Genomic DNA, 9,109 nt, shown 5'->3' with positions numbered 1-9,109 from the left:
TAGGTGCCTTTGAACAGGGTATGGTAGTAGGTGCCTTTGAACGGGGTATGGTAGTAGGTGCCTTTGAATGGGGTATAGTAGTAGGTGTCTTTGAACGGGGTATGGTAGTAGGTGCCTTTGAATGGGGTATAGTAGTAGGTGTCTTTGAACAGGGTATGGTAGTAGGTGCCTTTGAACAGGGTATGGTAGTAGGTGCCTTTGAATGGGGTATAGTAGTAGGTGTCTTTGAACAGGGTATGGTAGTAGGTGTCTTTGAACGGGGTATGGTAGTAGGTGTCTTTGAATGGGGTATAGTAGTAGGTGTCTTTGAACAGGGTATGGTAGTAGGTGCCTTTGAACGGGGTATGGTAGTAGGTGTCTTTGAACGGGGTATGGTAGTAGGTGTCTTTGAATGGGGTATAGTAGTAGGTGTCTTTGAACAGGGTATGGTAGTAGGTGCCTTTGAACAGGGTATGGTAGTAGGTGCCTTTGAATGGGGTATAGTAGTAGGTGTCTTTGAACAGGGTATGGTAGTAGGTGTCTTTGAACGGGGTATGGTAGTAGGTGTCTTTGAACGGGGTATGGTAGTAGGTGTCTTTGAACGGGGTATGGTAGTAGGTGGTAGTATGGTATGGTAGTAGGTGTCTTTAAACGGTGTATGGTAGTAGGTGTCTTTGAACGGTGTATGGTAGTAGGTGCCGTTGAACAGGGTATGGTAGTTGGTGTCTTTGAACGGGGTATGGTAGTAGGTGTCTTTGAACGGTGTATGGTAGTAGGTGTCTTTGAACGGGGTATGGTAGTAGGTGTCTTTGAACGGGGTATGGTAGTAGGTGCCGTTGAACAGGGTATGGTAGTAGGTGTCTTTGAACGGTGTATGGTAGTAGGTGTCTTTGAACGGGGTATGGTAGTAGGTGTCTTTGAACGGGGTATGGTAGTAGGTGTCTTTGAACGGGGTATGGTAGTAGGTGCCTTTGAACGGGGTATGGTAGTAGGTGTCTTTGAACAGGGTATGGTAGTAGGTGGTAGTATGGTATGGTAGTAGGTGTCTTTGAACGGGGTATGGTAGTAGGTGGTAGTATGGTATGGTAGTAGGTGTCTTTGAACAGGGTATGGTAGTAGGTGCCTTTGAACGGGGTATGGTAGTAGGTGGTAGTATGGTATGGTAGTAGGTGTCTTTGAACAGGGTATGGTAGTAGGTGTCTTTGAACGGTGTATGGTAGTAGGTGTCTTTGAACGGGGTATGGTAGTAGGTGTCTTTGAACGGGGTATGGTAGTAGGTGCCGTTGAACAGGGTATGGTAGTAGGTGTCTTTGAACGGTGTATGGTAGTAGGTGTCTTTGAACGGGGTATGGTAGTAGGTGTCTTTGAACGGGGTATGGTAGTAGGTGTCTTTGAACGGGGTATGGTAGTAGGTGCCTTTGAACGGGGTATGGTAGTAGGTGGTAGTATGGTATGGTAGTAGGTGTCTTTGAACGGGGTATGGTAGTAGGTGGTAGTATGGTATGGTAGTAGGTGTCTTTGAACAGGGTATGGTAGTAGGTGCCTTTGAACGGGGTATGGTAGTAGGTGGTAGTATGGTATGGTAGTAGGTGTCTTTGAACAGGGTATGGTAGTAGGTGCCTTTGAACGGGGTATGGTAGTAGGTGGTAGTATGGTATGGTAGTAGGTGTCTTTGAACAGGGTATGGTAGTAGGTGCTTTTGAACGGGGTATGGTAGTAGGTGTCTTTGAACGGGGTATGGTAGTAGGTGTCTTTGAACGGGGTATGGTAGTAGGTGTCTTTGAACAGGGTATGGTAGTAGGTGTCTTTGAACGGGGTATGGTAGTAGGTGCCTTTGAACGGGGTATGGTAGTAGGTGTCTTTGAACGGGGTATGGTAGTAGGTGCCTTTGAACGGGGTATGGTAGTAGGTGTCTTTGAACGGGGTATGGTAGTAGGTGCCTTTGAACAGGGTATGGTAGTAGGTGTCTTTGAACGGGGTATGGTAGTAGGTGCCTTTGAACGGGGTATGGTAGTAGGTGTCTTTGAACGGGGTATGGTAGTAGGTGTCTTTGAACGGGGTATGGTAGTAGGTGTCTTTGAACGGGGTATGGTAGTAGGTGCCTTTGAACAGGGTATGGTAGTAGGTGGTAGTATGGTATGGTAGTAGGTACCTTTGAACAGGGTATGGTAGTAGGTGCCTTTGAATGGGGTACGGTAGTAGGTGCCTTTTGAACAGGGTATGGTAGTAGGTGCCTTTGAACGGGGTACAGTAGTAGGTGCCTTTGAACGGGGTATGGTAGTAGGTACCTTTGAACAGGGTATGGTAGTAGGTGCCTTTGAACGGGGTACGGTAGTAGGTGCCTTTGAACGGGGTATGGTGGTAGGTGCCTTTGAACGGGGTATGGTAGTAGGTGCCTTTTGAACAGGGTATGGTAGTAGGTGCCTTTGAACGGGGTACGGTAGTAGGTGCCTTTGAACGGGGTATGGTAGTAGGTACCTTTGAACAGGGTATGGTAGTAGGTGCCTTTGAACGGGGTATGGTAGTAGGTGCCTTTGAACGGGGTATGGTAGTAGGTGGTAGTATGGTATGGTAGTAGGTGTCTTTGAACGGGGTATGGTAGTAGGTGTCTTTGAACAGGGTATGGTAGTAGGTGTCTTTGAACGGGGTATGGTAGTAGGTGCCTTTGAACGGGGTATGGTAGTAGGTGTCTTTGAACGGGGTATGGTAGTAGGTGTCTTTGAACAGGGTATGGTAGTAGGTGTCTTTGAACAGGGTATGGTAGTAGGTGTCTTTGAATGGGGTATGGTAGTAGGTGCCTTTGAACGGGGTATGGTAGTAGGTGCCTTTGAACGGGGTATGGTAGTAGGTGTCTTTGAACGGGGTACGGTAGTAGGTGTCTTTGAATGGGGTACGGTAGTAGGTGTCTTTGAACGGGGTACGGTAGTAGGTGTCTTTGAACGGGGTATGGTAGTAGGTGTCTTTGAACAGGGTATGGTAGTAGGTGTCTTTGAACGGGGTATGGTAGTAGGTGTCTTTGAACAGGGTATGGTAGTAGGTGCCTTTGAACGGGGTATGTAGTAGGTGGTAGTATGGTATGGTAGTAGGTACCTTTGAACGGGGTATGGTAGTAGGTGTCTTTGAACGGGGTATGGTAGTAGGTGTCTTTGAACAGGGTATGGTAGTAGGTGGTAGTATGGTATGGTAGTAGGTGTCTTTGAACGGGGTATGGTAGTAGGTGTCTTTGAACGGGGTATGGTAGTAGGTGTCTTTGAACGGGGGTATGGTAGTAGGTGTCTTTGAACAGGGTATGGTAGTAGGTGTCTTTGAACGGGGTAACGTCCCAGCTCACAGTATGCTGCTGAACAGCCCAGCTCACAGTATGCTGCTGAACGTTCCAGCTCACAGTATGCTGCTGAACAGCCCAGAGTTGAGTTCAGGGCTTTGTGATGGCCACTCCAATACCTTGACTTTGTTGTCCCCATTTTGCCACAACTTTGGAAGTATGCTTGGGGTCATTGTCCATTTGGAACACCCATTTGCAACCAAGCGTTAACTTCCTGACTGATGTCTTGTGCATATATCGAAGCAACATCTCATCATTTTCCGCCCTCATGCTGCCATCTCTTTTCTGAAGTGCACCAGTCCTTCCTGCAGCAAAGCACCCCCACAACATGATGCTGCCACACCCCCACAACATGATGCTGCCACACCCATGCTTCACGGTTGGGATGGTGTTTATCGGCTTGCAAGCCTCCCCCTTTTCCTCCAAACATAATGATGGTCCTTATGGCCAAACAATTATATTTTTGTTTCATCAGACCAGAGGACATTTCTCCAAAAAGGACCATCTTTGTCTCCATGTGCAGTTCCCAACCGTAGTCTGGCTCTTTGAGGGGAAAAAAGTATTTGATCCCCTGCTTATTTTGTACATTTGCCCACTGACAAAGAAATGATCAGTCTATAATTTTAATGGTAGGTTTATTTGAACAGTGAGAGACAGAATAACAACAATAAAATTCATGTCAAACGCATGTCAAAAATGTTATATGTCCAGGATCCAGTTGCAGAGGGGGGTGTTTAGGGAGGTGTTTAGGGAGGTGTTTAGGGAGGTGTTTAGGGAGGTGTTTAGTCTCTGAGTCCTTAGCTTAGTGATGAGCTTTAAGGGAACTATGGAGTTGAATGCTGAGCTGTAGTCAATGAACAGCATTCTCACATAGGTGTTCCTTTTGTCCAGGTGGGAAAGGGCAGTGTGGAGTGCAATAGAGATTGCGTCTTCTGTGGATCTGTTGGGGCGGTATGCGAATTGTAAAAAAAGCTCTTCCAAAAATGTAGTGCCAAAAGTAGGAATGTAGTGCCAAATGTAGGAATGTAGTGCCAAATGTAGGAATGTAGTGCCAAAATGCACAGCAGAAACTTAACTCATTGACTGAAACAACAAACTCTAAATGGAATCAGTGAGTGCCAATAACACGTGGCTGAAGCCCTCCCACATGACAGCCGTCAGAGCCTTCAGAACCCGGACAGACTGGTAGCAACACCCCTCCCACATGACAGCCGTCAGATCCTTCAGAACCCGGACAGACTGGTAGCAACACCCCTCCCACATGACAGCCGTCAGAGCCTTCAGAACCCGGACAGACTGGTAGCAACACCCCTCCCACATGACAGCCGTCAGAGCCTTCAGAACCCGGACAGACTGGTAGCAACACCCCTCCCACATGACAGCCGTCAGAGCCCTCAGAACCCGGACAGACTGGTAGCAACACCCTCCCACATGACAGCCGTCAGAGCCTTCAGAACCCGGACAGACTGGTAGCAACACCCCTCCCACATGACAGCCGTCAGAGCCCTCAGAACCCGGAGAGACTGGTAGCAACACCCCTCCCACATGACAGCCGTCAGAGCCTTCAGAACCCGGACAGACTGGTAGCAACACCCCTCCCACATGACAGCCGTCAGAGCCTTCAGAACCCGGACAGACTGGTAGCAACACCCCTCCCACATGACAGCCGTCAGAGCCTTCAGAACCCGGACAGACTGGTAGCAACACCCCTCCCACATGACAGCCGTCAGAGCCTTCAGAACCCGGACAGACTGGTAGCAACACCCCTCCCACATGACAGCCGTCAGAGCCTTCAGAACCCGGACAGACTGGTAGCAACACCCCTCCCACATGACAGCCGTCAGAGCCTTCAGAACCCGGACAGACTGGTAGCAACACCCCTCCCACATGACAGCCATCAGAGCCTTCAGAACCCGGACAGACTGGTAGCAACACCCCTCCCACATGACAGCCGTCAGAGCCTTCAGAACCCGGACAGACTGGTAGCAACACCCCTCCCACATGACAGCCGTCAGAGCCTTCAGAACCCGGACAGACTGGTAGCAACACCCCTCCTACATGACAGCCGTCAGAGCCTTCAGAACCCGGACAGACTGGTAGCAACACCCCTTCCACATGACAGCCGTCAGATCCTTCAGAACCCGGACAGACTGGTAGCAACACCCCTCCCACATGACAGCCGTCAGAGCCTTCAGAACCCGGACAGACTGGTAGCAACACCCCTCCCACATGACAGCCGTCAGAGCCTTCAGAACCCGGACAGACTGGTAGCAACACCCCTCCTACATGACAGCCGTCAGAGCCTTCAGAACCCGGACAGACTGGTAGCAACACCCCTTCCACATGACAGCCGTCAGATCCTTCAGAACCCGGACAGACTGGTAGCAACACCCCTCCCACATGACAGCCGTCAGAGCCTTCAGAACCCGGACAGACTGGTAGCAACACCCCTCCCACATGACAGCCGTCAGAGCCTTCAGAACCCGGACAGACTGGTAGCAACACCCCTCCCACATGACAGCCGTCAGAGCCTTCAGAACCCGGACAGACTGGTAGCAACACCCTCCTACATGACAGCCGTCAGAGCCTTCAGAACCCGGACAGACTGGTAGCAACACCCCTCCCACATGACAGCCGTCAGATCCTTCAGAACCCGGACAGACTGGTAGCAACACCCCTCCCACATGACAGCCGTCAGAGCCTTCAGAACCCGGACAGACTGGTAGCAACACCCCTCCCACATGACAGCCGTCAGAGGCCTCAGAACCCGGACAGACTGGTAGCAACACCCCTCCCACATGACAGCCGTCAGAGCCTTCAGAACCCGGACAGACTGGTAGCAACACCCCTCCCACATGACAGCCGTCAGAGCCTTCAGAACCCGGACAGACTGGTAGCAACACCCCTCCCACATGACAGCCGTCAGAGCCCTCAGAACCCGGACAGACTGGTAGCAACACCCTCCCACATGACAGCCGTCAGAGCCTTCAGAACCCGGACAGACTGGTAGCAACACCCTCCCACATGACAGCCGTCAGAGCCTTCAGAACCCGGACAGACTGGTAGCAACACCCTCCCACATGACAGCCGTCAGAGCCCTCAGAACCCGGACAGACTGGTAGCAACACCCCTCCCACATGACAGCCGTCAGAGCCTTCAGAACCCGGACAGACTGGTAGCAACACCCCTCCCACATGACAGCCGTCAGAGCCCTCAGAACCCGGACAGACTGGTAGCAACACCCCTCCCACATGACAGCCGTCAGAGCCTTCAGAACCCGGACAGACTGGTAGCAACACCCCTCCCACATGACAGCCGTCAGAGCCTTCAGAACCCGGACAGACTGGTAGCAACACCCCTCCCACATGACAGCCGTCAGAGCCCTCAGAACCCGGACAGACTGGTAGCAACACCCCTCCCACATGACAGCCGTCAGAGCCTTCAGAACCCGGACAGACTGGTAGCAACACCCCTCCCACATGACAGCCGTCAGAGCCTTCAGAACCCGGACAGACTGGTAGCAACACCCCTCCCACATGACAGCCGTCAGAGCCCTCAGAACCCGGACAGACTGGTAGCAACACCCTCCCACATGACAGCCGTCAGAGCCTTCAGAACCCGGACAGACTGGTAGCAACACCCTCCCACATGACAGCCGTCAGAGCCCTCAGAACCCGGACAGACTGGTAGCAACACCCTTCCACATGACAGCCGTCAGAGCCTTCAGAACCCGGACAGACTGGTAGCAACACCCCTCCCACATGACAGCCGTCAGAGCCTTCAGAACCCGGACAGACTGGTAGCAACACCCCTCCCACATGAAAGCCGTCAGAGCCTTCAGAACCCGGACAGACTGGTAGCAACACCCCTGTATGTGTGGTGAAGAACACCTTTCATGTTTAGCTTGGGTATGATGTAGAGAGTAAACTGTCTGCCCCGTCCGTGGCCCACCCACAAACCTCTAGTCCACACACACCCACAGCACACACACCTCTCTCTCTTCCTGTTTTTGTCTCAGGGTTTCCATTAGCAATATGTGCATTGGGTGAGTAACCTGATTAGGGCGTCCACCCACGGTGATTAGAGTAACCTGATTGGGGCATCCACCCATGGTGCTCAGAGTAACCTGATTAGGATGTCCACCCATGGTGCTCAGAGTAACCTGATTAGCATGTCCACCCACAGTGCTCAGAGTAACCTGATTAGGATGTTCACACACGGTGCTCAGAGTAACCTGATTAGCATGTCCACCCACAGTGCTCAGAGTAACCTGATTAGGGCGTCCACCCATGGTGCTCAGAGTAACCTGATTAGGGCATCTACCCACAGTGCTCAGAGTAACCTGATCAGGGTGTCCACCCACGGTGCTCAGAGTAACCTGATTAGCATGTCCACCCACAGTGCTCAGAGTAACCTGATTAGGGTGTCCACCCACAGTGCTCAGAGTAACCTGATTAGGGCATCCACCCACAGTGCTCAGAGTAACCTGATTAGGGCATCCACCCACGGTGCTCAGAGTAAACTGATTAGCATGTCCACCCACGGTGCTCAGAGTAACCTGATTAGCATGTCCACCCACGGTGCTCAGAGTAACCTGATTAGGGCATCCACCCACAGTGCTCAGAGTAACCTGATTTGGATGTCCACCCACAGTGCTCAGAGTAACCTGATTAGGATGTCCACCCATGGTGCTCAGAGGAACCTGATTAGGATGTTCACCCACGGTGCTTAGAGTAACCTGATTAGGGGAGTCACACACAGTGCTCAGAGTAACCTGTTTAGGGCATCCACCCACGGTGCTCAGAGTACCCTGATTAGGCGTCCACCCACAGTGCTCAGAGTAACCTGATTAGGATGTTCACCCACGGTGCACAGAGTAACCTAATAATAATAATAATATATGCCATTTAGCGGACGCTTTTATCCAAAGCGACTTACAGTCATGTGTGCATACATTCTACGTATGGGTGGTCCCGGGAATTGAACCCACTACCCTGGCGTTACAAGCGCCATGCTCTACCAACTGAGCTACAGAAGGACCAAGCACCTGATTAGGATGTCCACCCACAGTGCTCAGAGTAACCTGATTAGGATGTTCACCCACGGTGCTCAGAGTAACCTGATTAGGGGCATCCACCCACGGTGCTCAGAGTAATCTGATTAGCATGTCCACCCACGGTGCTCAGAGTAACCTGATTAGGGGCATCCACCCACAGTGCTCAGAGTAACCTGATTAGGGGCATCCACCCACAGTGCTCAGAGTAACCTGATTAGGGGCATCCACCCACGGTGCTCAGAGTAACCTGATTAGCATGTCCACCCACGGTGCTCAGAGTAACCTGATTAGCATGTCCACCCACGGTGCTCAGAGTAATCTGATTAGCATGTCCACCCACAGTGCTCAGAGTAACCTGATTAGGGGCATCCACCCACAGTGCTCAGAGTAACCTGATTAGGGGCATCCACCCATGGTGCTCAGAGTAACCTGATTAGCATGTCCAGCCACGGTGCTCAGAGTAACCTGATTAGGGCATCCACCCACAGTGCTCAGAGTAACCTGATTAGGGCATCCACCCACAGTGCTCAGAGTAACCTGATAAGGGGCATCCACCCATGGTGCTCAGAGTAACCTGATTAGGGTGTCCACCCATGGTGCTCAGAGTAACCTGATTAGGTGTCCACCCACGGTGCTCAGAGTAACCTGATTAGGGGCATCCACCCATGGTGCTCAGAGTAACCTGATTAGCATGTCCACCCACGGTGCTCAGAGTAACCTGATTAGCATGTCCACCCACGGTGCTCAGA

At 51.6% G+C, this 9,109-nt stretch overlaps 1 long non-coding RNA gene across 9 annotated transcripts; it reads left to right on the top strand.

Moving 5' to 3' along the window:
- The first annotated feature begins 1,221 nt into the window (after positions 1–1,221).
- LOC127908531 (uncharacterized) lies at positions 1,222–3,235 on the top strand. Of its 9 annotated transcripts, XR_008067578.1 has the most exons (4): positions 1,222–1,568; positions 2,481–2,638; positions 2,936–2,989; positions 3,197–3,226. It is a non-coding gene; the product is annotated as an uncharacterized LOC127908531 (long non-coding RNA). The 9 variants fall into 9 exon arrangements; XR_008067577.1 differs by lacking the exon at positions 2,936–2,989 and having other exon boundaries at positions 3,197–3,235; XR_008067570.1 differs by lacking the exon at positions 2,936–2,989 and having other exon boundaries at positions 3,170–3,234.
- Positions 3,236–9,109: the final 5,874 nt, after the last annotated feature.

This window comes from Oncorhynchus keta, chromosome 17 (assembly GCF_023373465.1).
Source record: "Oncorhynchus keta strain PuntledgeMale-10-30-2019 chromosome 17, Oket_V2, whole genome shotgun sequence".
In the NCBI taxonomy this organism is placed as follows: domain Eukaryota; kingdom Metazoa; phylum Chordata; class Actinopteri; order Salmoniformes; family Salmonidae; genus Oncorhynchus; species Oncorhynchus keta.
Note: the sequence above shows the minus strand (reverse complement) of the source record. Positions and strands in the feature narration are given on the sequence as shown.